At 42.2% G+C, this 27,072-nt stretch overlaps 1 protein-coding gene and 1 long non-coding RNA gene across 8 annotated transcripts in view; one reads left to right on the top strand and one right to left on the bottom strand.

The window, feature by feature from the left end:
- Positions 1-17,820, bottom strand: part of LOC104877075 — a 30,855-nt gene extending 13,035 nt beyond the window's left edge. The window contains exons 1-3 of one of the 2 annotated variants that reach the window (XR_784506.2): positions 17,752-17,820; positions 15,440-15,653; positions 13,963-14,055 (exon numbers count right to left, since the gene is read on the bottom strand). This is a non-coding gene — a long non-coding RNA (uncharacterized LOC104877075). The remainder of the gene's footprint in view (positions 1-13,962; positions 14,056-15,439; positions 15,654-17,751) is intronic. The other variant, XR_002024670.1, reaches the window with a different exon arrangement.
- Positions 1-27,072, top strand: part of Slc8a3 (solute carrier family 8 member A3) — a 151,948-nt gene that overhangs the window by 50,674 nt on the left and 74,202 nt on the right. The window lies entirely within an intron of this gene.

The raw sequence follows: 27,072 nt of genomic DNA, 5'->3' as shown, positions 1-27,072 counted from the left end.
AGACCCTGTCTCAAAAGGAAAGATCAACAAAGATGAGGACATAGTTCAGTGCGAAAGCCCTAGGTTCAATTCCAAGTAATAATAAATAATAATAATAATCCCACTATAATAGCCTAGGCCCTAATGCAACTTGCATTCGAGTAGAAGGGTAAAGTCAACAAACAGCCCCTCAAAATTAAGTAGTTTTAGGTTAAGGTGGGTGCTCTGAGCCTACATTGGTAGGAGTGCTGAAAAACCCTCTCTGAAGTGGTGATTTTAAAAGCAAAACCAATTGCTTCTTGGCCTTTTGATCAAGATCAAGTGTAAAAGCAAAACTAACAAAGAAAATGCCAGTAATATGAAGAGCTGGAAAGAGCAATGTTCCATGGAAAAGGACTAGCACATACAACACCCTCAAAGGTGACATGAGCTTATCGTGTTTAGAACCTGAAGAACAGTTAGAGGAGCAAAGTAGGCAAAAACCTCAGCACACAGGTCCTTGGAGTCCATATGTTTTACCTTCTGAAGGGCACTACCACAAAGCACCACAAAGTAGGTGGCTTCAGACAAACACTTCCGAAGGCTAGACATCTGATATGTAGTGCTCAGTAGGACCCGGATCCCTCCGTAACCTGTGTAGAGGAATCCTCACTGTTGCCTTCCTAGATTCTGCTGGGTTGCTGGCAACCTTTCCCATTCCTTGGCTTGCAAAAGCACAACCCCAGTCTCTCCTTCTGTCATCACATTGCGTGCTCGTGCTCTCTGTGTGTCCAACTTCACATAGCCATCTTATAAAGACCAGTCATACTGAATTAGAGACCCATCCCATTCCAGTATGACCCCATCTTAATTATACGTTCAGCAACCTTCTTTCCAAATAAGGTCACATTTCAAGGTCCTGAGGGTTAGGACTTCATTTTATGAATTTTAGTGGGACACATTCAGCCCATAACACCACGGTAAGGAGTTTGTGCTGCATGCAAGTCCTGGGTGCCTTAAGCAGGTAGATGGCATGAGGTGATGTATGCTCTAAAGGCTGCCATGTGAGATGGGCTTGGGGTGGTGAGGATGGAAACTGGTGAGTATGTGACTCATAAAGGCTGGTACCAGTGAGGTGGTGAGGACAGGACTAAGGCGGCAGCAGTAGAGGTGGGAACAGTGGATGGAGTTCATGGATTGGATAGGGTGAAGGAAGGAAGGACCTTGACTGATACTGAGGCATTTTACTTTAATCATTAGGGGATAGTGATATCACTTACTTTGCTTGGGAAAACCCAGAGAGGATCAGATTTGGGGTTGGCAGTGGTGTGGATGGGAAAGGAATAAGAAAAGGCAAAGATGAAAATTAGGAATATTTCTTTACCCAACATTGCAAGCTTGCTTTTATCAGAAACATAATTTCTCAGTCCCTGGTGCAAATATAAAAAACCCTGGGAGAGGAAACAAAGTCACCAGAGCACCTTCCCCCAAAGTAGCCACTGCTCGGTAGATAGATGAGGCAAAGTAGTACTCGGGAACTCAAGAGAATATGCCGAGGGCCGACAGAAAAATCAAGTCCATGGTAGAAGGTGCTGGCATCATGATTTTTCCATAGACTGGCTGTGAGGGCTGGATGTATCTCTCAGCATCGAAGCAGCATAATGTGTCAGCATAATGAGGTTAGAAGCTAACAAGTCCCCACCCCAAACAGCAGCTGAAAAGTGGGGAAGAGGAGCGCTTGGCTCGAGGGAAATGAGGGGAGCTGAGAGGAACACGCAAACTGAAAAGCAGGCCTGGAGTAAATCTGGGCTGAAAGCTGAAGTATTTTCGGACCTATCCCCTGAGCTTGGTCCACCATCACCGTGGCTTTCTCCTGACTCAGTTATTTCTAAAACCCCATCTTCTGCAGTCTTGCAAGAGCTCCCCCACACTCCAAAATTTGGTTTCTACCAGAGTTGGGTTGCCATCTCAACGTTCCCTTCAGCCTGTCTCTCTGTTGCCCTTTTTCGCTTGAATTTCCATAGGCTGGAAGATGTTGGTTTGATAATTGTCAGTGGGGGGCATCCTGGCTTTGATGACTGGCATAGTGGGAGCCCACTTATCAGCGGATGTGGCCCATACATGGTCTTTGCCGAAAGACATGCTCTCCTATAGCTTCAGGGAGCCTTGTTCTGAACAGGATATTGCCACCCGAGAGTGCATTAGGGCATTTGCTGGTGTCAGAGGGGTTCCCAGATCTGTTGTATTCTTTGCTGAGTGATAGTGAAGGAAGAGGTGGCTGTAGGTCCCACCATCTTTGGACAGACCATCTCAGACCCTGGTGCCTGGACCGCTTGTGCAGCCCCTTGAGTTGAGGTTATGCTGTTTCAACTCTAAACACATTAGAACATCATTTGCATTATTTTATTATCTTTCTTCTCTTTACCTTCAGGCCTCTCTTTTTTCCCCCCCTCAAATAAGTGATAAAAACCATGGTTTTATGGCCATGCCAGCAAGGAAGGAAGCTTGTTTTTCCTTTGTGTAACTTCAGAAAAGCATCTGTTTGGTTTGGGAGATTGGAGGAAGCTGTATTTGGAAAAAGGAAAGGTTTCCTAACTAATGCTTTTTGTTTAATTTTTGTTTTTGTTTCTTTATTTTGGCTCTTGAGTTTTGATTTTTATTGAGTGGAGAGCCTGGCAGTAACTTAGAATATGAAAGCCACAGTCAAAGATAAGCAGAGAAATCAAGGATGCTGCCATGGACAGGTAGCAGAGAGGTGAATCGGGGCCTGGACCCACAAAATAAATTAAGATTTCATTCTATTAGGCAGGGAATCTCCACATGTCTGGGGTGGGCTGTGATTACTTGAGCTCCTACATTCTCTGTCCCGGCTCGCCTTCCTTGGGGCTGACAACCAACACAAGTTTACTGACAAGGCCAGCTATTCATTAGTAACACGAAAAGACAAATTTATCGTGTTAGTCTAGATGTCTACCCTTCTTTTAACACCCAACTGCCAGGATCATCCCTCAAAGGGCTGCCCTGAAGTGGAACTGGGGCGTAGGACAAAGGGTTTCCTGTCTCCTCCATGTTTGCTCTCTGAGCTACTTCTGGTAGCAAGTCTCCAGTCCAAGTAGCCAAAACCCCATTTGTTTGTCCCCACTGCACACACACAATGACTTTTCTGTGACTAGAAGTCTGAACACCTCAGTTCTAGTCCCAGCTTGGCCATAGATTGATTTCCCATGTGCCTGGCAAACAGGTTTCTTCATCTGTAAAATGAGTTGGTTGTTGCATAATTTTTTATAGCGCTAACATACTGGGATTCCTTCTTACTACTAAGCTCAAATGCTATCTATAGTGCAAGGGGGTGGGCCCCCAAGTGTTCCAGTGAAGCCTGCAGCATTTCCTGCCTTTGCTGTTTCTTTGGTGAGGGTTATCACTTCTTAGTTTGGTTTCCTTTCTCCCATTCTGAACTGAGCAAGAAGTGATCATCAGAAGGGGACTCACCAACCCAAAATAGGCTGGTCCTTCCATTTTTAATTCATTTCAACCAGATACCACAGGAAGAGTGAAGGATCTAGCTTGCTGCAGCTGCACCATGAACTACCCGTGTAAATTTCATGTCAACCATTCTGGCTATCCGTGTGAGTGATTAGAAAGCATCCATGTTGTGCCTTCATCCTTCAAATGGATTTAAAGTGGAAGAATTAGGAGGAAATCAGTAACTGTTGTATGTGCCTCTGCTTGTCACTGGGTGTTGTCTTCTGAAAAATGAGTGGATAGCTAGGCCCACAAAAAGAATGTGAAGGTCGCAGTCTCTCAATTAATTCCCAGATGCCCAGCATGGGCTATGATTACCTGAGCTCCTCAATCCTCTGTATCAGCTCATCTCCCTTGGGGCTAATAAAGTCCACTTATTGGGCACCTACTGCCTACTACAAAAGCTATTTTTTTACTATGTTAAAAAAAAAACTGATGATGAATAGACTCTTAGATTAAATGATCTACTTTAGGGTTGACAAACTGCATTTACTGGGTACCTATTATATAGCCCCAAAGCTATCTTTTAGTACATTAAAAGAAACTGGTAAAAAAAAAAATACAGGTTAAATGATCTACCCCAAACCTCAAAGATGAATGCAAGCTGAGATTCTAACCAAACCCTGTATGATTCTAAAACATGGCAGAAACCCCACTGTTTGTTTCTCCCTTCTACATCATTTCAGCTTCTATGCTTTCCCACCCGCACGTCCCATCCAGTGTTTCCATGTCTCTGTGTCTCCACTTCTTTCCATTCCTCAGTCCTCTGCAGTCTGATCTCTACTCTGAGATTACCAAGACTTCTCTGCTGCACCCGACCCTCGATTACTGGCATTCCATCCAGGCCCCATGCCCACCTGCTCCAATACAGAGCATCCTCTTGACTCTTCTCAGTCTGCATCTATTTCACTGGGAGCTTTTTCTTCATGCTGACCCATAAACACTGCTATCACAGGTCTTAAGGGCCCCACCTTTAGTCTCCTAGTTCTTGCTATACAGTCTCCTTGATCTGTTTCGTCTACTCAAATTTATTCACAACTTCCATATTGACAATACCTAAATCTACCACTTTAGCTATATATCCAGTTGCCTGCTAGATCGCTCTCTCTCAGTGTTTCACAGGCATCTCCAACTCAGCAAATCCATTTGTCTTTCCCATAAAACTCTAACTTCCATATTGACAATACCTAAATCTACCACTTTAGCTATATATCCAGTTGCCTGCTAGATCACTCTCTCTCAATGTTTCACAGGCATCTCCAACTCAGCAAATCCATTTGTCTTTCCCATAAAACTCTTTTAGTTCCCATAAAACTGGCGTTAGTAACCTGGGATTCATTCAAACCCTTCTTCCTTTGCTTTACATCTAATCCATCTACATGTCCTTCCTTCTAACATTTCTTTTTCGCAGACACGACATGTGCCAAGTTCATCCTCTTCTTTCTATATACGTATCACTGCCCTACACCAGGCCTTCATATTTCTATTCTTTTCTATTACAATGCTTCCTAAGGTCTGTGTGCCTGTAGAGCTCACTCCCCTTCAGATCTGTTTTCACAGGATACCAAAGTAAGCTTTGTTCCTGGAACTCTTCAGTGGCTCTCCACTGTCAACAGAACATGCACAATCATCCTGGAAGACAGCGTCCTCTGTGACCTGGGCTGTGCACCTTGCCAATCTCATTGCTCCTCACTGTTTTAGCAGCCCTCCACAGTCTCTGATTCACTCACTACGACCCGTTTATTGACTCTGTTCCTATATGTTATTCCTTTTTTTCCCATTAAGTTTATTGGTACATTTTAGTTATACAATACAGTTACATTCATCATTAGGACCTTGTACCTTTACATGATTGTTATTCCTCCTTTTGCTTGTCTTGACTGTTCTCCCTTTCTTTTCCAGAAACTCCCAATATGTAGATCACTTCTTGTACACACACACACACACACACACACACACACACTCCACATGACCAAGGAAGGCACTGCTTTAGCTGTTGTTCCTTGATCGTTCCTAAAATATTTTACTTAGATCTCTATCCTCCCCCTAACATTACTGCATAACATTGTTTATGTGTCTGTCATGTCCTCTCTTCAGCTCTAGTGCTTGATCCAATGCCTGGAAGACAGAGAGCACTAAAGAAATGCTTGGAGGATAAATGAGTGCAAGTTCAGGGAAAACCTTCATTTTGCATATCCAGATGGAGTTTCCTTTTCCCCTGTCCTCTCCTAGCCTATATTGTATCATTGTAATTATCCAAAATACTTAAGAAAACTTGACCATACAGGTCTTGGGAGCCATCCTAGAGAAGAGGAGGGTTTTAAAACAAGTCAGGCGCAGAAAAATATGCCACCTCTTTTGAAGTCTATGTAAGTAACACTTCTGGATCCAAAGGTCTCTAATTCGTATATACACAAAAGCTGCTAGTAGATGGCTTTTTCAAGGTGAGATTAGCCAATACAGAGGATAATAATAATCAAAGGCAACTGTTATATGTTGTGGTTATTATGTATCACTCAAATTACCTAGTTGATATCATTTGTTTAATCAACAAAACAACCCAAAGCCAGAGATTTCTTTCCTCTCCCAGGATGAAATAGGGATGGTACAGCTGAGGCACAGAGTTTATGCAGCTTGCCTAAGGAAATACAACCAGTAAGTGGCACACAGAATATTCAAAGGTTTAGATAGCAGTTCTCAGGGTCAGTTATGCTCAGTTCATTTAGGACCATATCACAGCCAGAGAAGGGTAACATTTAGGAGAAGGGAAGAACTGACATTTCTGAGCCCTATTATGTGTCAAGAACTGCATTAAGGGTTTTTTGCACAAAAAACCTCTTTTTTGTTTCAGTGGCTTACCAGAATAGATGGTCTTGTTTTACAAAGGGAGAAACTGAGGCTCAGAGTAGGTAGATGAGCTGTGTGAGATTGGCTAGTAAGTGGCAGAGCCAGGACTGGGATGCAGGCCTGGATGACTGTGTTGCCATTGCTCATTAGTCAGCCTTTAATGCAGATAGGAGTAATGCATGAGAGTAGGACGGGGAACTTACTACCTAGCTCCCAGAAACACAGTTCCAAGTGCAAGCCACAGAGGCGGTGATCATATTACTTGCTATAGACAGTGTGTGCTGCAGTGAGAAGTAAACCTTGAAACCCCAAACCTAACAGTCTTAACACAATAAAGATTTATTTCTTCTTCACAAGAATACAAAGCTCACTGTGGAACATGTTGCCCTTCTTCATCTCATGACTACTTCATCTGAAGTGGATGGGCTGCAAGATCACCATGGAAGAAGATCGGGAGATGGTGGGGGGCGGCACCTAGACTCTCAAATGCCTGAGAGTCCATGGGCCAACCTGGTCACATGACCCACCCCAGCTGCAAGGAAGACTGAGAAATGTAATGGAAGGCATGGAAATTTTACGAACGCCGTCTCTGCCGCCCTGGCATGACTCCTATCCCCAAGAACTGCTTGTTGACAGACATTGTGTTTTTGAAAGATATGGATGGCATGACCATTTACATCTCCTGGTGTGCCACTAAACCTTCCCAACATAGTCCTCAAGTGCCCTTCTCCTTTATGAAGATGAATCTTGCGTGGAGGAAAGGCCAGGAAATTCTCAACAGGATAAATGGGCAGTTACCTTTGAACCTTGTGTTCTCTTGTGCCACTAAACCTTCCCAACATAGTCCTCAAGTGCCCTTCTCCTTTATGAAGATGAATCTTGCATGGAGGAAAGGCCAGGAAATTCTCAACAGGACAAATGGGCAGTTACCTTTGAACCTTGTGTTCTCTGACCCTGAGAGCTGTGAAACCCAACTGTATCCCTTTGGCCTTCCAGGAGAGAAAATGCACTGCTGCAACCCACCTAGTCATCCCTCATGGCCCACAGGCAGGAAAGAGTAGGCCTAGAGACAGTGTAGGGAAAAACTGGGTTGGGTGGGAGTGAGGATGGGGATGCCAGTGGCTCTCACTGCACAGCCACATCCAGATTCCACAGCAGAAAGCAGTTCCCTTCTTATTAAGGCATAGCGCCTATTTCAAATAATTTACAGCACACAGCCAAGCCTGCTGTGCAGCATTTCAATTTGTCATTAAAACTCCATTCCTCTTGCCAGAGTAAATGAGCCATTTATAGCCAGGGCGCCAAGACGGACTGTTGTTATTTTTTCTGCCTTTGTATTATGAGTGTTCATGCTCTCCCCAGACAAGCCCCTGGGGATTCCCAGAAGAGTTCTTCCATTCAGGTCAATTAGCCGGGCTTGAGGGTCGTTTCGTGGATGCAGGTGTCCTTCTTACAGAGAACTGCGGGACAGCTGACCTGAGAACAGTGATCCTGAGAAGTATTATACCTGTGTGTACACACACACACATGACAAAAACAAACACAGGGAGCCCAGCTCCACCTTCTAGCAAGCTGCCTTATTGTACCTCAGTCTGCAGGTGAACTTCAAGTGAGTTAACATCAGTCAGCAAGGCCATTAAATCTCCTTTAAAACATCTACACTATACAGGAAGATGTACTTCTCAAGGTCTGGCCTCCAGTACAGGAATTAGGCTTTCGTATTTAGGCCCAAATTTCAAGCCAATAATGAGACTTACTTCATGTGTGTAGCCTCCCACAGTAACCACTAAACCTACCTCTAACTACAATTAATGATAGTCAACCTGGTGATAAAATTAACAATTGCCCATGCATCCTAGCTTCAGAAATCTTTCTTTTTCTGCATGAGCTTTGGAACTGGTAGGAAAAGAAAACTCATACCCACACCTATCATGTAATTCAATGGGAAAACTTACAATGCAGGCACAAGGTATCAAGGCAGGACAGAAACTTTCTAATAGCCTGAAGCTTGACCCATTGGTCAGTGAAGAGGAAACACATAAAAAGAGGCCACTCAGGGCTGGGAATTTAGCTCAGGGGCACCATGCCTGCCTCGCAAGAGCAAGATCCTGAGTTTGATCCCTGAAAAAAAAAAAAAAAAAGTCACCCTCTCCTATTGTCTCTACATTTTTCATCATCTAACATCTTCTCCTAGTCTTAAATCACCATGTGCCATCAAATTAAAACATTAAAAATTCAGAGGGACTATGTGGGGAGGGACACAGCTTCATTAAAGGGTGAATCAAAGAAGTAGGGCTTTGTCAATGTGAAAGGAAGGACAATGCTGGTCAAGAGAAGGGAGCATATGATCTACTGAGGCAGGAGTGAGAGTTAAATGTGGCAGACACAGGGTTGAGAAGGGAAGAACTTCAGAGTCTAACCAAATAATAGAAATCTTAGACCAACAGTTTTGAGTATTGCTGTATGGGCAGTAAAGCAATCATAGAAGTCATTGAGCAAGGAAATGATATGACAGATATGTGTTTTGGAAGTTAGTCTGACAGCCATATGGAGAATGGATAAGCAGCAGAAGGGGAGAATGCAAATTAGAAGGCCACTGATTAAGGCCACTGTCATAGCAATGCGTAGTAATGCAGGTGAAGGGTGGTGGGAGCCTGGATTGTGTCTACTGAAGGAGACGGGGAAGATGGATGAGAAGGAACTCCAAATCTTTGGAGACTGAATAACACCATGAAGGAAAATGGGAAGGAAACTTTAAGGATGGCTGCCTGATTTTGATGTAGCATGATAAGATGGGTAGCATTGACTTTGTGATGAAGAATCCAAAAGTAAGGAACAAGTTAGTAAGGTAGCTGGGGATCAATGATGAGTTTCATTAGGAGCATTTTGCTTTTGAGATACTGGGAATTAGAAGTAGAGACCTGAAGTTTAGGATGGGATGAGTGAGACACACCCATTAGAGGGTCACCTCTAATGTAGAAGATATGGGGGTTAGATGAGATCACCAAAGAGAAGGAAATGCCAAAGGCTAACACGATTTCCTTATACCTCACAGTATCTTTTAGACCTTAGCACCCCCACCAGAGTGTCATAATCATAACACCACCTAGTGTGGATCATGGGCAAGTCTCCTGTCTAGAAGGGCTCGATTTTCTCATCTGTAAAATCTGGGATTGGACAAAATGGCACACATTCTGTGAAGCTATATTTGGAAAGCACGTAACAAACCAACCGCTCTCAGAAGGGGACATCTAAAGGTGGAATTAAGCAAAGAAATTTTAGCATAGGTGAGACATTTCCTGGTGGTGGTCCCAGGTAGGCAGACTCACATAGGTAGTCCATCACCATCAACTTCACCGACTACTGTTCACACTCAACAGCTCAATTGGAAGAAAAATGATTAGAATTGAGAGCCAACTGTTTGTAGGTGACCAAAGAACACTGGTGATAGTTTGGATTTTGACTATCTCCTAATGGGACATATGTCAAGGTCTTGTTCCCTAGCTTGGCACAGTTGGAAAGTGATGCAAACTTTAAGAGAGAGAGCCTAGTAGGAGGTTTTTAGGTCATTCAGGGTCTCTTCCTCTTATTTCTCAGCCATGAGGTGAGCAATTTTGCTCCACCATGCATTCCTGCCATGATGTGCCAACATAGGCACAAAACATGAAAATGTCTAAAACTGTGAGCCAAAATAATACTTTTCTCTTTGTAAAAAGTTGATCATCTCAGATATTTGTTATAGTAATAGAAAGCTGACCAACACAGCTGGTCTACAATATTATCAATAAACAACCAAATAAGATTCTGGGAAATTTTGAAAAAGTCTGCCTGCTTAACACACAGCATCCAAAAGACTGATCTTTACCAGCCCTGCACTCACCCTATCCTCTGAATCTTGTCTCAGCGTCACCCAGACTCTGTATTCAATGAACAGAACATTTGGTTCTAAATTTTGTATCTACCACACAAGTTACCTTTTTCCATCCCACCCCATCCTTTCTGACTCACTCTAGTCTAATTTGCATGTATGTTACTCGGGATGAATCTAGGAGTCATTACTAGGGAAATAGAAGGCAGACAGGTTTGGAAGTATTGAAGATGTCTTTGTTACTTCCTGCTATGCTCAACAATTAATAGGCATTCTGGAAGCCCTTTCCAATGGCCAGGAATTGGCCATGCCTAAATAAACTTGCTGCCAGGTTTTGGACAATAGCGGCACTCTAAGGTCAAAGAGACCTATGTTTTCTAAGTTGGTAGTGGCGTATGTGTGTGTGTGGTATGTTTGTGTGTGCATGAATTTTATATCTTCAGTTATATTATGAGCTCTTCTGGAAAAAAATCGTTGGTTAGTCTACCCACAGCCCCTTTATTCTAAGCAATATTAGGGATTCATTAAGACTTTTTGTTCCCATTAGGTTTATTGGTACATTTTAGGTATGCAGTAGTTACACTCATCATTGGGATCTTGTACCTTTGCATGATGAATCTTGGAACTTATTTTTTCCTCATTGCCCTGCCCTCCCTTCACCCCCTCCACCCTTCCTTATTTACACATATTTTGTCTCCATTTTTTCTTTTCACATTTTTTTCTTTTCTTTCCTTTCCCCTATCCTTCCCACATCCCTACCTTTAGACCTTTTCTTCCTATTTTACATTATCAATTATACAATTTGAGCCTTATTTACACTTCAGTTTTTCACACCAGAGAAACTATTCGGCATTTACCCTTGTGTCCTATTTATTTTATTTAAGAGTATCGCCTCAGTGTGTATCCATTTAGCTATAACTGACTAGGTTTTCATTCTTTATGGCTGATTAGTATTCCATTTTACAGAAAAACCACATCTTCTCTATCCAGTCTCCAGTTGATGGGCAATTCTGTTTCCTAGTTTTAACTAATACAGTCTGTGGCATTACAAACATGGGCACACATATATCACTGTTGTACGATTCTTTTAATTCTTTTGGGAAGACACCCAGCAGGGGAATAGCTAGGTCAAATGGGACCACCCATCATTTTTTGAGGTATCTCTACATTGATTTCCATGGTGGTTGCACCAGTCTGCACTCCCACCAACAATGGAGAAGTGTTCCTTTGTCTGCACAACCCCACCAGCATTTGTTACTGGTTGACTTCTTTTTTTTACTTCCTTAATTAACTTTTTTGGTACATTTAAGGTATACAATATAACTACATTCAGCATTGGAAATTTGCACCTTTACAATAATCCATCTTGGTTCTTATTTTTTCCCCTATTCCCCTGTCCTCCTTTCAACCTCTCCACCCTTCTCTATCTACAAAGACTCTGTTTCAATTTTTTTCTTTTTCCCATGTTAATTCCATTCCCAAATTAGCCATTCTTTCTGGGGTGAGGTGGAATCTCAGTGTTATTTTCATCTGCATCTCTCACATGACCAGTGATGTTGAACATCTTTTCATATATTTATTTGCTGTGTTTACTTGTTTGTCTGAGAAATGTCAGTTCATTTCAGATGCCCATTTTTGAATTGGGTCTTTGTATTTGGGGTGGTCTTATTTTTTTGAGTTCTTTATGTATTTTAGATAGTAGCACTTTGTCTGAGGAACAGCTGGTAAAATTTTTTTCCCACATTGTAGGTTGTCTCTCAGCTCTTTTGGTGGTTTCTGTTGCAGTGCAGAAGCTTCTTAATAAGATGAGATCCTAGTTGTTGATTCTTTGGGCTAGTTCCCATGCTACTGAGGATTTGGTCATAAAATCTTCTCCTATGCCATTGTCTTTGAGGGTTCTACCTAACTTATCTTCCAGCAAGTTCAGTGTTATTTTAATATTTAATCTTTAATCCACTTTAATTTTAGTTTAGTACATGGTGAAAGATAGGGGTCTAGTTTTAATGTTTGGTAGGTTGAAATCCAGTTTTTGCAAAACCATTTATTGAAGAGGCTACTTTTCCTCCCATGAGGATGGTTGGCTCCTTTGTCAAAGATGAGGTAGCTGAGTATGTCTAAGGTTGTTTCTGCATCTTCTAATCTATTCCACTGATCCTTGAGTCTGTTTCTTTGCCACTACCATGCTGTTTTTATCACAGTGGCTTTGTAGTATATTTTCAAGTTGGGAATTGTGATTCCCCCTTCATGTATCTGTTGCCTAAAATTGCTTTTGCTATTCTAGATCTTTTCTGGTTCCAAATGAATTTTTGGATTGTTTTCTTAAGTTCTATGAAATATACTGTTGGGATTTCAGTCAGGATCACATTGAATCTATATAGAAACTTTGGAAGTATGGCCATTTTCATTGTCTTGGTTCTTCCTACCCAGGAGTAAGGAAGTCTTTCCATCTTCTTATATTGTCTTCTATCTCTTTTCAGAGTGCTGTGATTTTCAGTGTAGAGGCCTTTTGTCTCCTTTGTTAGATTGATTCCTAGATATTTTATTTTTTGGATGTTATTGTGAAAGGAATTGTTTCCCTAATTTCTCTCTCAGTGAGTCTGTTACTTGTGTACATGAAGGCTATTGATTTTTGAGTGTTTACCTTGTATCCAGCTACTCTACTCAATCTGTCAATTAAGTCTAGGAATCTTTTGGCAGAGTTTCTGGGGTCTTCTATGTGAACTATAATAGCATCAGAAATGACAGCTTAACTTCTTCCTTTCCTATCTTTATTGCTTTTAGTTATTTCTCATCTAATTGCTGTGGCTAATGTTTCTAGAACTATATTGAACAGGAGTGGTGATAGTGGACATCCTTGTCTCGTTCCTGATTTTAGTGTGAAGGTTCTCAGTTTTTGATTACTTTGTATGATGCTGGCTGTTGGTTTTTCATAGAAAGCCTTTATCAAGTTGAGATAAAGACCATCTATTTCAATTTTCTGTAGAATTTTTATCATGAATGGGTGTTGAATTTTGTCAAATGCTTTTTCTGCATCTATTGAGCTGATCATATGGGTTTTGTCCTTGGCTCTGTTAATATAGAGTGTTACATTTATTGATTTATGTATGTTGAGCCATCCTTGTATCCCTGGGATAAGTCCGACTTGGTCAGGATGTATGATCTTCTTGATGACACTCTGTATTCTGCTGGCCAGTATCTTATTGAGGATTTTTTCACCTATGTTCATTAGGGAGATTGGCCTGTAGTTCTCTTTTTTGGTTGGGTCTTTCCCTGGTTTTGGAATCAAAGTAACACTTGCTTCCAGGAATGAATTTGGAAGTATTACTTCCCTTTCAATTTCATTGAAGAGTTTAAAGAGTAGTGGCAATATATCTTCTCTAAATGTCTTTTAAAATTCATCAGTGAAGCCATTGGGGCCCGTGCCTTTCTTTGTTTGTAAAGCTTTAATTACATTTTCAATTTCACTGATTGTAGGAATTCATTAAGTCTTTAATTTCAAGAAACTCCTTATGTAAGAAACTCCTTACTTAAAAGTGACAATCTGGTTTTTAAGACAAGTTTAGGAACTTTTTTTTTGAGACAGGGTCTCACTATGTAGTTCAGATTGCCCTGGAACTCACTATGTGGCCCAGGCTGGTCTTGAACTCATAGTGACCCTTCTGCTTCAGCATCCCAAGTGCTGGGATTTCAAGCATGCACCATCACACCCAGCAGGACTTTTCTCATGGTACATTTCATAAATGCAAGAAAATGTCAACTATACATACTTAACAATGCGATGGATGGGGCTTCTTGATCTGATTCTTATTTCTTATCATCAGTCGATTGATTGAAAAAGTGATATTTCCAATAGCTAGGGCCTGTTGGGAAAAAGATAACAAATAAAAGAATATATGTTATACTTTTTTTTTCTTCTAATTTTGGGAGCATCTGATAAAGGTCTTAAATTCACCCAAAGTAAGAACAGGTGGAAATTCTTTGGGAAAAGAAGAGAATGAATGAGCTATAAAAATAGTACAGTAGAACTACATTATTTTCTAAAGGTAAAATGGAAATCCAGAAAAGTGATTTCTTCATGATTTTACAGCTATTTAGTAAGACCAGGACTTCTGAGATCTACTCCCCTTTCCAAATCCAGTGTTTCTCAGCCTTGAGTAGCTTTAGAAGCTACTAGTTCCAAATCTATCCCAGACTAATAAAATCAGAACCTATGGGGATGAGGCCCAGGTATGAGTGTTTAAAAGCAAAAACTCCTTAGATTAAGAATAAACTTTCTATCCTCTGGGGTGTCTGCTTTGTACTCTAGCTTAAAATGCAAAATTTTATAAAATTTTATGGAGCAATTTTTAAAAATTTATTGAGTACCCGCTGTGTGCAAGGTATGTGTGAAGTGACTGCAGAGGAATTAGATTTGGGAGAGAAGACAAGATTACAACTTAGGTTTCAAAGAAAGACATAGATGAGAAGAAGAATAAAAAGGAATGTCATTCACTGCTCTTTCAATAATGGCAAATATTACTCATTTTTTGTTACCCTTTTTCTGGGTCAAATATGATCTTATAAGCCTTTCAACAGTGGACTATAGGTAGATATCACCTTTTGATTTCTTGGCACCTGAGAAAAACTCATTTGTTGTTTCTGGACAGGTCATGTGCATGTGGCCATAGCTGGATGGCCGAATAAGGGAGTGCTTTGGTTTCTATCTGGAATGTCCCCCAAAAGCTGGGAGGTGGTGGACCTTTAAGAGGCAGGACCTAGTGGGACATCTTCTGTCCATTGGCGACATGCCATTGAAGGGGGTAGTGTAGTGGATCCTGGACTCTTCTTTCTCTTTTTGTCATAGGCATGAGATCATGAGATGACCAGTTGTGATCTGCCATGTGCTTGCACCATGACATGCCATCACAGGCCCTGAGCAAAAGGGCCAAATGAGCATGAGCTGAAACCTATAAAACCGTGATCCAAACTAAAATCGTTCTCTTTCTAAGTGTATTACTCAGGTATTTATTATAGTAATGGAAAGCAGATTATCACAGAAACCATGTTTATGCAAAAAAAAAAAAAAGAGGGTTAGGGAGGTTTGATAGTGTCTTGTCTGTCAGGCAGTGATTTTGAACTTTATTTTATAGGCAATCGAGAGCTATTGACACTTTTTAATCCAGGGACTTGTATCGCTCAGTGCTCACTAGCAAAATAGACAATATAAGATACATAAATATGTAAGGATTTTCAAGGTAGGCTTACAGTGGCCTATTGCAGTAAGGTGTGGAAGAGTGCACAAGCTGTCTGAATGTTGGAGATTCAAAAGATCCAGTCAGAGGCTGAAGACCTGGAGCTCTCTGTGTTGTCCTGTGCAACTCTCTATCAGGAGGCCAAAGGTTCTGTGATGGAAGGCTGGAGGGTCTGCTCTGGAAGTCAGGAGATGATGTCCAAGGTGAAGGTGAAGACTAGAGCTCCCCTGAAAACACAGAAGCAAGCCTTCTTGCTTCATTCCCCCTTTTTATTCCATTCAAGCAACAAACCTATTGGTTGGTCCCATTCACACCCAGGGTGGGTCTTCCATTTTCAGGAAATCCATTCAGCCACACCCTGAACTACATTAATCCAATTAGTTGGCCTTTTCTTACTTCTTATCTTACTCAGATAACTATCACAAGACTAGAAATAAAATTGACCTAGTTACTATATTGCCAATAGTGAGACCAGTTGTATAGTTGAATCATCCAGAGATAAGGTTACAAGAGCCTAAATATGAGGGGCCACAGTAGGAATGGAGAAAAGGGACAATCTGAGAGACATTAAAAGAGAAGAATTGATAGAACATCATGATTGCATAAGAGAGAGAGAGAGAGAGAGAGAGAGAGCATGACAGAGACAAAGACAGAGAGAGACAGAGGTGAGGCAGTGGGGACTGGCGGATGGATGCCTTCACTGAATAGAGAGAGGCAGGTGGAGATAACACTTTTAGTGTAGAAAGAATCATCTTGGAATGGCCAGACATGCTACCCTCAGGGAAACTTTCCAGTAGGAGCATCTGCATACACAGGCTCTGATTCCTAGTTCCACCATTTATCTGCTGATTGAAACAGAAACAGAGTAGGCCAGCCTTTTGATTTTTCTAAATTGTCTCTTCTGTAAAATATGAATGATGACATCGGTAGTCCCATCACGGAATTATTTGGGGTACTAAATAAACTAAGGGCGGCAGGGCTTCGTAAGCAGTGACAAACCATGTGCAACTGGTTAATTATGGATTCTTCTGGCTCCTCCTCACAGATGTACACTAGTCCTAGGGGACTACAGGCTGGGAAGGAAGCCAGACTTGGAGAGGGAGACTTGAAAATATTTTCAGTGGAAAAGATAATTAAAGTTCTGGAATTGTTAAGATCTCTTTATAGATGTCAAAAAGAGAATAGAGATCACATAGATAGAATATTAGCTAACACCACTTCTTAAACTATTTTATTTCCATGATAAAAGGAAAAGGCTCCAGATAGTCTCCCACCACTAGACACATTGGTAGCACTTTATTGCATCTCTCTACATCATGCTTTGTTTTTAGTGTAAACAATTTTAAAGGAAGAATAAGAAAAAGGTATAGTGAAAACACTTTTTAAAAAATTAAAATAATCCTAAACATAGAGGATGAACATTATATATTTTCTAGAGAAGCGAGGATAGAAATCACAGTCTCCTACATGTGGGATAATTGTAAAGTTCACTTAGTCAAACTTTAAATTTTTCTCTAAGTCTATTTATTAATCACCCATTATGTCCCAGGCACTTGGCTACGTGTTATTCATGCAGCATATCCAACAATATGCCCAGAAATCCCATGAGACAGATATTACTGTTATCCATTTTACAGATGAAGAAACTGACACTCAGAGATTTAGTGTCCTGCACCAGGTCACAAAGCAGGAAGTGGCCAAGCCAGACAAGGCCAAGCCTGACATCAGAGCCCGTGCTTTCAACGTCTGTGCCATCAGAGTCCTCCCCACTGTCCTTGACCTGGTAAAGCTAGAGCTCTTCAAAAGGGATGTTTGGAGGGCTGTGGCCCCCATGGGTGTATATCTGAGTCAGAAACAGCTGGGAGTGGGCTGAGAAGTGAGTCTTCCTGTGAAACAGCAAAAGAAAAAGTGGGCCAGGACACAATAATCACAGATAACCTTTGTTTGACTGTGTGATGTGGGGGTGAGGGCAATAAAGGATTCCAAAGTCATATAAAAGAGACTTGTGGCTGCCCAGCCTCTCCGGTCACGTCCCCTGTCTCCTATCTCCAGGTCTTCCTTGGTATAACAGATCTCTTTTGGTTATATCTCTGGCTCCTTCAGACAAAGAGTTGTCCTGGTAGGACAGGGACAGAGCGGTAGCAGTAGAGTCTGAGTCCTTAAACAGAGAGCCCGGCACCACAATCATGTGGAGCGAATCTCGGGCCATGGCCCCTTTTCTTGCCATCTGGTTAACATTGTGAAAAAACGATGCCCCACAGTCCTAGCCTTTGCAGGAATCAGAAGAGCTGACAGAATTGCTTTTTCACAGCCTCCCTGACTCACCGGAAAGAAAGCCCTCTCCCCAGCTCTGCTCCAGGAAGCCTCCTGCAGAGCATCCTCAGCATGGCTGAGCTGTTCCCATGGCAACGGAGTGAGGGGCTTTTTGTTTTCTCAGAAGGTTGGATCCTTTCAAACAGAAGGTAGCTGGAGGCTCTTCCCTACAATCCACATTCCACCCCCTACCCCTGTTTGGCTGTATAATTAATTTTACATTGTGTGTTTTAAAACAAAATTGAAAAGGCACAATAAATGGAAACTGAGGCTGAAAGCTTTAAGGAAGTCCAGAGGCTTCTCAGCAGCCATGTGTCAGAGCTGTGATTGTCAGAATAATTATAGCAATACTTATCAGATTCTGTAAAAAGAGCATCAAGACTTTCCTAGTTCAATAACATCCATTAAAGAAGCACGTTAAGTTTCCAAAGCAAGGAATCTAGGTGGCACTGAAGTGCAAAACACTCACCTGGCCTCGCCAGGGACACAGAGTAGCAATGCTTTTCCAAATTTCTTCCGAGGTCATGAGTCAAGATGGCTGGCATAGATAGCCTGAACTTGACCTACTCTTCAGGTAAGTGACCTTGATGAGTGAAATGACAATGAGATAATAGGTCTTTTTAAGGTCTACAATGCAGTGTTTTTGAGTTGCTGAGGAGGAAAAAAGAGACTTTGCTGAACTGTTGACAATTCCAGGCTGTTCCAGAATGAATACCTTTCTTAGAGTACTTGGCCTTGTGAAGTGGTGCTTATCCTCTTCCTCCGCTACTTTATGCCAGGGTAAGTGAAGCCTTTGAGTGGCTAGGCAAAGAACACTGCACAAAGACCATTTCCCTTATGTCTAATGCCAGGACAGGCAAACCGTGGCCATACTATGAGCATGTTAGGGTCCAAGACCATCTTTTAAAGATCTTTGTAACTACTGAACAAATGCCTGTTGAATTAAGGAACTCATAAAAATTTAAGTCATTACAACTGAAGGATCCCTTAAGATCCATCAGGTCCTCATTTAGAGATGAGGGGCTGAGGCTCAAGACATTTTGCCACTTAGCCATACAGCTACAGGCAGAGGGAAGACCAGGGCACAGCTATCCGCCTTCCTGCCATGATTCTAATTCTTTTACCATTCTTGCATGGGATTTTAGGGGAGTGTACAGTCGGGGCTGAAGTCACTTAGCTTCCTCCCTGTAGCCATTCATCAGCAAAGCTATTTCAGCCTGTAAGGAGAGTCAGCTTGGACTCTGCCTCTTTGTCCTCTGCTGTTTAATAGCAGGAGAATATAAGTCTTTCAATGTGAGGGTCGGTGTAGGTATGGATGTAGTAAATGCACACCTTTCTCACCTTTGAACCCCAAAATTGCAGCTGAGTCATAACAGCTAAACACTCTAATTTTCCCTTTTGTTTCCTCAACATGTGTCATTTTTAATAATAATTGCAAAACTATTTGTCAGGATATTTCATCCCACCTACTCTTACAACCCCTGATTCTCAATGGCTTTCACAGTCTGTGTTTAGTTCTTGCTCATACAAAGTTGAATGTCCCTGGTCTGACAGTTCTCAAAGTCAAAACTCAGGGACGCAGGTTGCTTCTATTGGTGGCTCCACCATTTGGGACTGCAGAGTTGCTCTGGCATAATTCAGTCAATAGAATAGGAAAGCTTTGTACCCATGACCTTCTCACTTAGCCTGGCAGTGACTCCAATTCTTCTTAGACCTCTATGGTCATCAATTAGTCGTGTGGTTCTGCCTAAGTAGAAAGCGGGGGTGGGAAACAGCCCTTAGTGGGTGAGCATCGGTCCAGCAATGATTCTACACAATGGAAGAGAGTAAGGATCTTTATTGGTCTCTAACACATGCCGCTATCTAGCATTTATACAAGACGTGACTTGCCAGGCAGATAACGTACTATTATTTCATTAAGTCTTCATAATTACTCTATAATGTTATTATCCTTCTCAATGTACAAATGAAAAACTAATTGTAGGAATGTAAATTAACTAATGCAAGGCTACATAAGTAGTTGATGACCAATTCAAACTTCAGGCTGTAAAATTAGAGCCCAGATCCATAACTGTTACATTCTACTGCTTGGAGTTTCTGGCCCAGAAACCTGCATTAGCCACTGAAGAGCCTGTGGAGCCTTCAGTGACCAACATTCCCCCTCTCTGGACCTTGCTTTCATCCCTGCCAAATGAAGATGTTCACTTGGATGAGATCTGAGATAGTTTGCCAGCTAAGACATCGCATAATTCTTAGGATGAACAGATCAGGTGGGTGGGGTCTCCAGTGATGCGTAACCGTAGGAAGGTTCTTCTAAAAGTTTCCTAAGACTTCCTAAGAAATAAAGCTTCACGATGTGTAGGGGAAAGCAGGTCCAGAGTGTGATAGCCCATTGAAGGGCTTGGTAGGAAGTAAGGGCTTTAGGCTTGTTGATGTATGTATGAAATGTGCACTTACAGGTGAGTCCTTTGCTAGAATTTAGCTAACCCTAGGGAGGGGCCATTTCTCCAGAGACAGCAAGCATCAGAAAATAAGTTTTTTAAAAAAGACAAATTCATCCCTGATAGAGGTCTAGAATAAGATCCTTTAGGTTGGGAACAACCAAAAGGTGTCGATAGTTGGCTTGTTGGTCAGGTTCCCCAGAAATCACATTCTGAGATGGGAGAACTGCATGAAGAAAATTGAATGCTCTAAGGTCTTAGCTCCTTCCCTGTGGAGGAAGGGAAGGAAGCACCCCTGGGCGCAGAAGGTAGAAGGTGATGCCAGTCACACAAAGGCCTCAGAGATCCTGGTCCACAGGGAGCTCGAGAGCCAAGAGGGGCCTGCAGAAATGTCCTGATTTGGGGCAAAGAATCCACCTAGTCCTGGATGTGCCACGCCACCCTACGCACATGGGACCTGATCTTAAATGAGAGAGCTGTCTACACACAGGGACTGGGTTTTTGTCAACACCCTTGGCAGCTGAAGAAGTGCCTTCGTCCTGAAAGGAAATCTGGGTGGCACACTTTGATGTCCTCTATGGAAGGGACAGAGAATCAACCTTAGAAGTAGGTAGGGAATTATCTCTGGAGGACAGTGGAAGGTATGTATCTGCAGCTATAGTGTAAGACGTCCCAATTTGCTATTAAGGAGAAGTCACTAAACCACATTGAATTATTCACATTTTTAAAAAGTTTGAGGAGCACATTCAGAATTTGTTTACAGTTGTGCTCAGCTAAAATTCATCTATTAGCATGCCTGTGTTATAGCGGTACCATTGCTAAAAATTTCATGAGGAAAATCCAATCCACGGCATTTTCTTTCTTGAGAATCTGTTTCTTGAGGAAGACGCCCATCTGTCACCTCTGCTGGGTCTTAGGTGGAAGTGCCAACCTTGTCTTCAAATGTCCTCCAGCAGACATACCGGGAAGGGTGGCTGGAGTTTCTCATTTGTGGGAAGAGGAGGACAGTGGAAATTACTGGTTTGAAAGACACAGATAAAGGCATGCCACTGCTTTCTTTTACCTTCCAGCCCTGTAAGCTACAGATTTATGGGTGTATCTGAAAAGTAGTGAAGTGTCTGTCTACCTAGAAAGGCCTGGGTCAACTGACCCTTACAGGTGACCCACAGTGAGGCTTTAGACACCTTCCACTGCTTAGTTGGTATGCACCTTGTATGTTTGGCAGATAGTACCCCTCTGGCCTCTCACAAAATGACTTTTAGGATGTTGGAGGAAGGTCCAGGCAGGTACGGCATTTATAATTCCTTGCCGCCGCCACCACCCAGACTATGTCAGAGATCCAAAGTCTGAGAGCCCGTCTCTGACCTTTCAGAACATCTCTTTTTGGAGGATCTCTTCTTCCCTTTTCAGTTAACATCCCCAATGCCAAATAAACATAAGCCTAGGCATTCTTTTTGTTGTTGTTGTTGTTGTTACCAGGGATTGAACTCCTTGCGCTTGCAAGGCAGGCCACCGAACCGCTGAGCTAAATCCCCGGCCCTGCCTAGGCATTCTTTTGGGAAACGTGGGCCTGACATTGGAAGATATCTCCTATGTACTTTGTTGAATAGATGGAAGGAAAGAGGTTCTGGAAAATGCTTTTCAGGAGGTGTAGGACCTCAGGGTCTTTTCCTTCTGACTGTGGAAAAAAACGTTTTATAGACCTCTACAATGTGAAGGTGGTAGTGCCTCAGGTGTCACCTGGACAGTCCCTGAATTTTGCGGACCTGAAGCCTAGAAGGTTTGGTGACTTACTTGCCTCATTTCACAGCCCACACAGTAATAAGTGTAAGAGCCAGGAGTGCAATGCTGAAGCCCTTCTGACCATAGCTGTGGGCTGCTTTATCTCTGTGTGTCATTATTATGCTTCCTTCCAGCAGCCTTTCCCCGCCCAGTTGCCCTGGGGCCAATTCCCCTTCTTTTCCTGTGCAGGCTTATAGTAATAATGACAGCTTGTGCTCCTCAGTACCTTCTGTGTGCCCAGACTTGGGCTAAGTGCTTCCTGTCAGTCTCTTTATTCCTCATCATGACTTCATAAAAGAAGAGTCATTGGTGCACCTATTTTGCAGAACAGAAATCGAAGCTCTGGCTTTCATACCAAAAGATCCCTGCTTTTACCCAGTACTTCCTCGGAGACAAGCGTCCACCAATGAAAAGGCTGCTATCTGGATTTACCTTTGTAAAACCTTAATTTTGTAGCACTTCATCAGAGGTATAGGTTCTTTTGCAAACTTTGGGGAGGACGTGAAAAAGAGAAGACACGAGCTAAAGTGTGGTATGTGGAAAGCATACAGGACATGGAGCTAAGTGCCCTGGTGTCTGGTTCTGCCACTGCTGCTGTCTTTCTGATCGTTTCCTGTGTGTCCCTTCATCTCATGGGTCCTCAGTTTCCTCATCTGAAAACAAAAGGGTATGGGCTGTACAGACAAGATGATCTTTAAGTGTTCATAGGGCAAAGCATTTTCAGAATCTGTGTTTCGGTCGCCTTCATGTTATCTCTGGGTAGAGAAGTCCTGGTCCCGTCTCCTGACAAGGAAGTCACATCCTCATCCATCAGCCCCCACCTGGGTCTGCAAAGTCCACTTCGTATCAGCCCTGCATGGTCGTGATGCACAGGGAGAGGCTGAGACAAGGAAGCATCTGATCCCCTCTTGGACCCTTGGAGCACCCCACCCATCGCCCCCACATGCTCCCTCTCAGGTGAGGAGGAATCTGTACATCCTGAACTCTCTTCAGAGAATCTGCAGATTTCCAGCAGGGATTTGGCTTTCCTTGCAGCGAGCACAACTCCCCTGTAAACTCATTCGGGTTCTGCTTGTATAATAATACGTTCAGTTGTGGGGGTTATATAATTGCAGAGTCAATGATGATCTTCAGGCCAATTTCAAGTCAAAGCTATTTTTAATGGATTGCCAGAGGATGGTAGAGATGGAGGCAGGGAGAAGAGATGTTTAGAGAGTGCTTTTTTAAGAGCCAGTAAATCTCTAATGATTTTTTGCTTTTGCATTTCTGAACCTGAATTTTTGGGGTGGGGGGAGGTGGAGAATGCCAATTAAGTCATAGCAGGTGTGTGTAGGAGCTGAGTTCCCTTCCTGCACCTATATTTTTGTTTTGGATGCTGTTGCATATGGTAAAAAGATGACTAGGCTGAATCAAGAGACCTGAGTCTGTTCCCAGCTCAGCCAAAAGTCCTGTGTGTCCTTGAGAAAGTTACTTCCCCTATCAGTTTCCTCCCCTGTAAACAAAAAGGCAGAACTACAAAAGCCTCGTGTCCCTCCAGCTCTAAACTCCTAGATGACCCTCAGATGTCAGTAGTGCTAAAGCCCAGCACTGCAAGATATTATGTGACCCACAAAGAATTAGGTTCCTCCTGTTTAAGTTCTTTCCTCCACCCGAGACTTCTCAGATACCTTTATTGATACAATCTCACCTAACTATCCAAGAACCTTGGGCTCTATTTTACAAACTCTCTAGGGAAAAAAGGTAAAAGGCACCCAACTTTCTGGGTTATGAGTGCCATCCATCTAGCAAGGGCAATGGTTTGAGTTATTTTCAGCGCTAGAAGTTCATGAAGCTTGTTCTCAAAGCTTTGGAGAAGAAAATTCCACCAACACCTAGGACATCAATGGGGAAAAGTCCCCTGTGCCACAGCCAGGTTAGACTGCTGAACTCTGGTTTGACTTTGAATACACTATCCCTGGACAAGATAGGAAAGTAACTTAATGAAATGCTTTAAATTTGTTGGCTCCTCTAGTACAGATGTGGACCTCTGAACCAATTTTAGGCAATCCTCACTTTGTCTGAGCATGCTGACTTAGCTGATAGGTATAGTGTTAACAATTTAGTGATTCACCTCACTTTTAATCTCCCTTTCCATTTGGCAGGATCATTTTCTCTATGTTAAGGGATCAACACTGAGGTAAGAATGACTAAATAACTGCCTTTTCTGGAATACAAATTATTTTATGGATAAAAGAAAGAAGTGGGAAGAGTTCTTGGCTTTATTGCAGTTGATAAATGCCACGTGTTCCTCCTGTGTGTCTGGCCAGGCCAGTCCTGGCATTAGGGGTTCAGTTCTAGACACTGTGTTCATGGTCATCCTTTCCCCAAGCTTGAGTCTCCACTGTGCACAAATACCAGTGTACTTAGTTAACTAGTGTTGTCCCCTAAAAATTCATGTCCATCTTTTGCCTCAGAATATAATCTTATTTAGAAATAGGTTCTTTTTGGTACCAGGGATTGAACTCAGAATCTTGTGCTTTCGAGGCGGGCGGTGGAACCACTGAACCAAATCCCCAGTTAGAAATAATTCCTTATAGATTTAGTAAGTTAGGATGAGGTCATACCAGAGTGAGGTGGGCTCTAAATCTAATATGACTAGGATCCTCATAAAGAGAGGAAAATGGGTACTGAACACAGAGAGGTTGGATATGTGAGGGCAAAGTCAAAGATTGGAAGGATATATCTACAAGCTAGGGGCCATAAAAAGGCAAGGGAAGAGCCCTCAGAGAAAGCATAGTCCTACTGGCACCTTGATTCTGAACTTCTTGCCTCCAGAACTGTGAGGCAACATGTTCTTTTTAAGCCTCCCATTTTGTGGTGCTTTTGATAAAGGAACTGAAGGAAACTAAAACAACATGGGTGGAGAGAAACCACATGAAAACAAATAGAAACAATCAGAAACTCCCAGCCTTGGCTTGTTCATTGACCACTCTCTTCATTTTCACACCCAGGCTCTAAGATGGCTGGGCAAGTTGTGAAGGCATCTGATTGCACCATAAAGCCTGCTCCCACTCCCACCCAGACTGTGACAGCTATATGGTGATTCTTCCACTCTGCTTTTGTTGATACCCAACCCTCACCCGCCGAGTGACAGTTCCAAACCTTTCTCAAGGCTCTGAATCCACTCCATTTCCCTCACTCTCAATAGATGATTTCTTCAGAAACATTGATGAAATCACTCTTCTCTCCTTACCTCGAACCCCTCCCTGCATGCTGTGTCTTAGAGAAATGCGTCTCTTGCTTACCTGCTCCTGTGCCCTAGATCCCAGCCCTTCCTGGGATCCTTCCTGCTTTACCAGCTCCTTTCACCCAACAGTCTCAGTCTCTTCCACTTTCCTGCCCCTCTCTTGCTACTCTGAGTTGCCCTCATCTCAACTTTGGTGGTGTCTTGAAAGCTACCAGGGACTTTCCAATGGTGTTTCTAGTCAACAAGCCCAATGATCACCTCTCTACTAACATTAAACACATTTCAGACATTTTATTAATTATAAACATCACATACAGTCTCACACCTGAACATGAAACCTTAGAGGTTTTGCAGTTTGCCTTTCATGCATGTATTATTTGTATGTAGGGTATTATGGCTTGTGTGTCCTCTGGAGCATGTATCACAGTTGACCCCTCTCTTCTTGGCACTTGCTCCTGGGTTCTCCTACCTCTCTTTTCATTCTTAATGTTGTTTCCTGGTTCCTCTTCTTCCACCCACTTTCTTTTCTCATTCTGCTACCCATCTGTGAGTCACCTCATTACTCTTATAGTTTCTATTAACACCTGCATACCAATGGCTCTGTGTCCCATCCTCAGTGAAGACCTTTTTGCTCTCTCCAGGCCCCTCTCTCTCTATTTCTCCCAGGCAGCTGTGTCTCGATATCTGACTGACACCTCATTTTCAACATACTTACAGTTGGTCTGATCATCTTTCCCCAGGTGCTCCTCTATGCTCTGGTTGTAGCTGGTGCCTTCATCCAGCCAACACCCTCCTAACCAAGGTGGGAGCCATCTAAGGTTCTTCCTCCTCTAGCTCCTGTCTTGACCCTCATCTCTCCTGTATCCCTGCTTCTGTTCGTAGCAGCACTGCTTTCTCAGCTGCTCAGAAGTCATTTTTGGCTCTTTCCCCTTCACCACTCCTCAAATCTAATAGGTGATCTAACCTCGACTTTATAACACTCAGAGCAGCCTAGCCCTATAACTGCCTCAAGATGCAGTGTTCACTTCATGTCTATGTCAAAGACATTGTAGAGATTATTTCTGTATTAAAGAGGATGGGAATGGCTACATAGAACACATTCCTTAGTTATTTCTTTCTTTATTTTTTCTTTTTATTGAGTTTATTGGTACAATCTAGGTATATAATACTGTTACATTAATTATTGGAATCCTGTACCTTTACATGATAGGTCTTGATTCTCATTTTTTCCCCTTGCCCCTGCCCTCCCTTCACCCCCTCCTCCCCTCCCCATTTACAAATACTTTATTTCCGTTTTTGCAATTTCTCATATTTTTTCCTCTCCCTTATTACTTTTCCCCCACCCTTCCCACTTTCCCCACACCTTTAGCCCTTTACTTCCTATTTCACATTATAATTATCTTATTAGGATCCTGTGTACTATTATAGTTTTTTACACCAGAGAAACTATTTGGTATTTCAGTTAAAGAAATCTCTGTATGAACATTAAAAATAGGGAATCCTAAAATAAAACTAAAAAGGAAAGTAAAAGAGAAAAGGCAATAATGTAACATTAAAATAATCCTTAATTCTGAAGATGAAAATGGTCCCTGAACATATTCATATTGCTTCTTGCTCTTGTAGTCTTAGCTTATTCTTTTTTTTTTCATTTAGAGAATACTTTATTAGTTTCTGTAATCAAACCCACATAGATATGACCTTAAATATTTAATATAGTGCATTACCCCTGTACAAATGGAAAAAATAAAAAATAAAAAATTAAATTTAAATTTTAAAAAATTAACATTTCTAGACCAATATGGATGTCAATTTCTGTACAATGCCAACTCAACACAGTAAATTGGGATAACTTCTTCCAAAGTTGACAGCACAGTTAAAGTTTCC

Source organism: Fukomys damarensis, unplaced genomic scaffold, assembly GCF_012274545.1.
Source record: "Fukomys damarensis isolate Sample0158 unplaced genomic scaffold, DMR_v1.0_HiC HiC_scaffold_21, whole genome shotgun sequence".
In the NCBI taxonomy this organism is placed as follows: Eukaryota; Metazoa; Chordata; class Mammalia; order Rodentia; family Bathyergidae; genus Fukomys; species Fukomys damarensis.
Note: the sequence above shows the minus strand (reverse complement) of the source record. Positions and strands in the feature narration are given on the sequence as shown.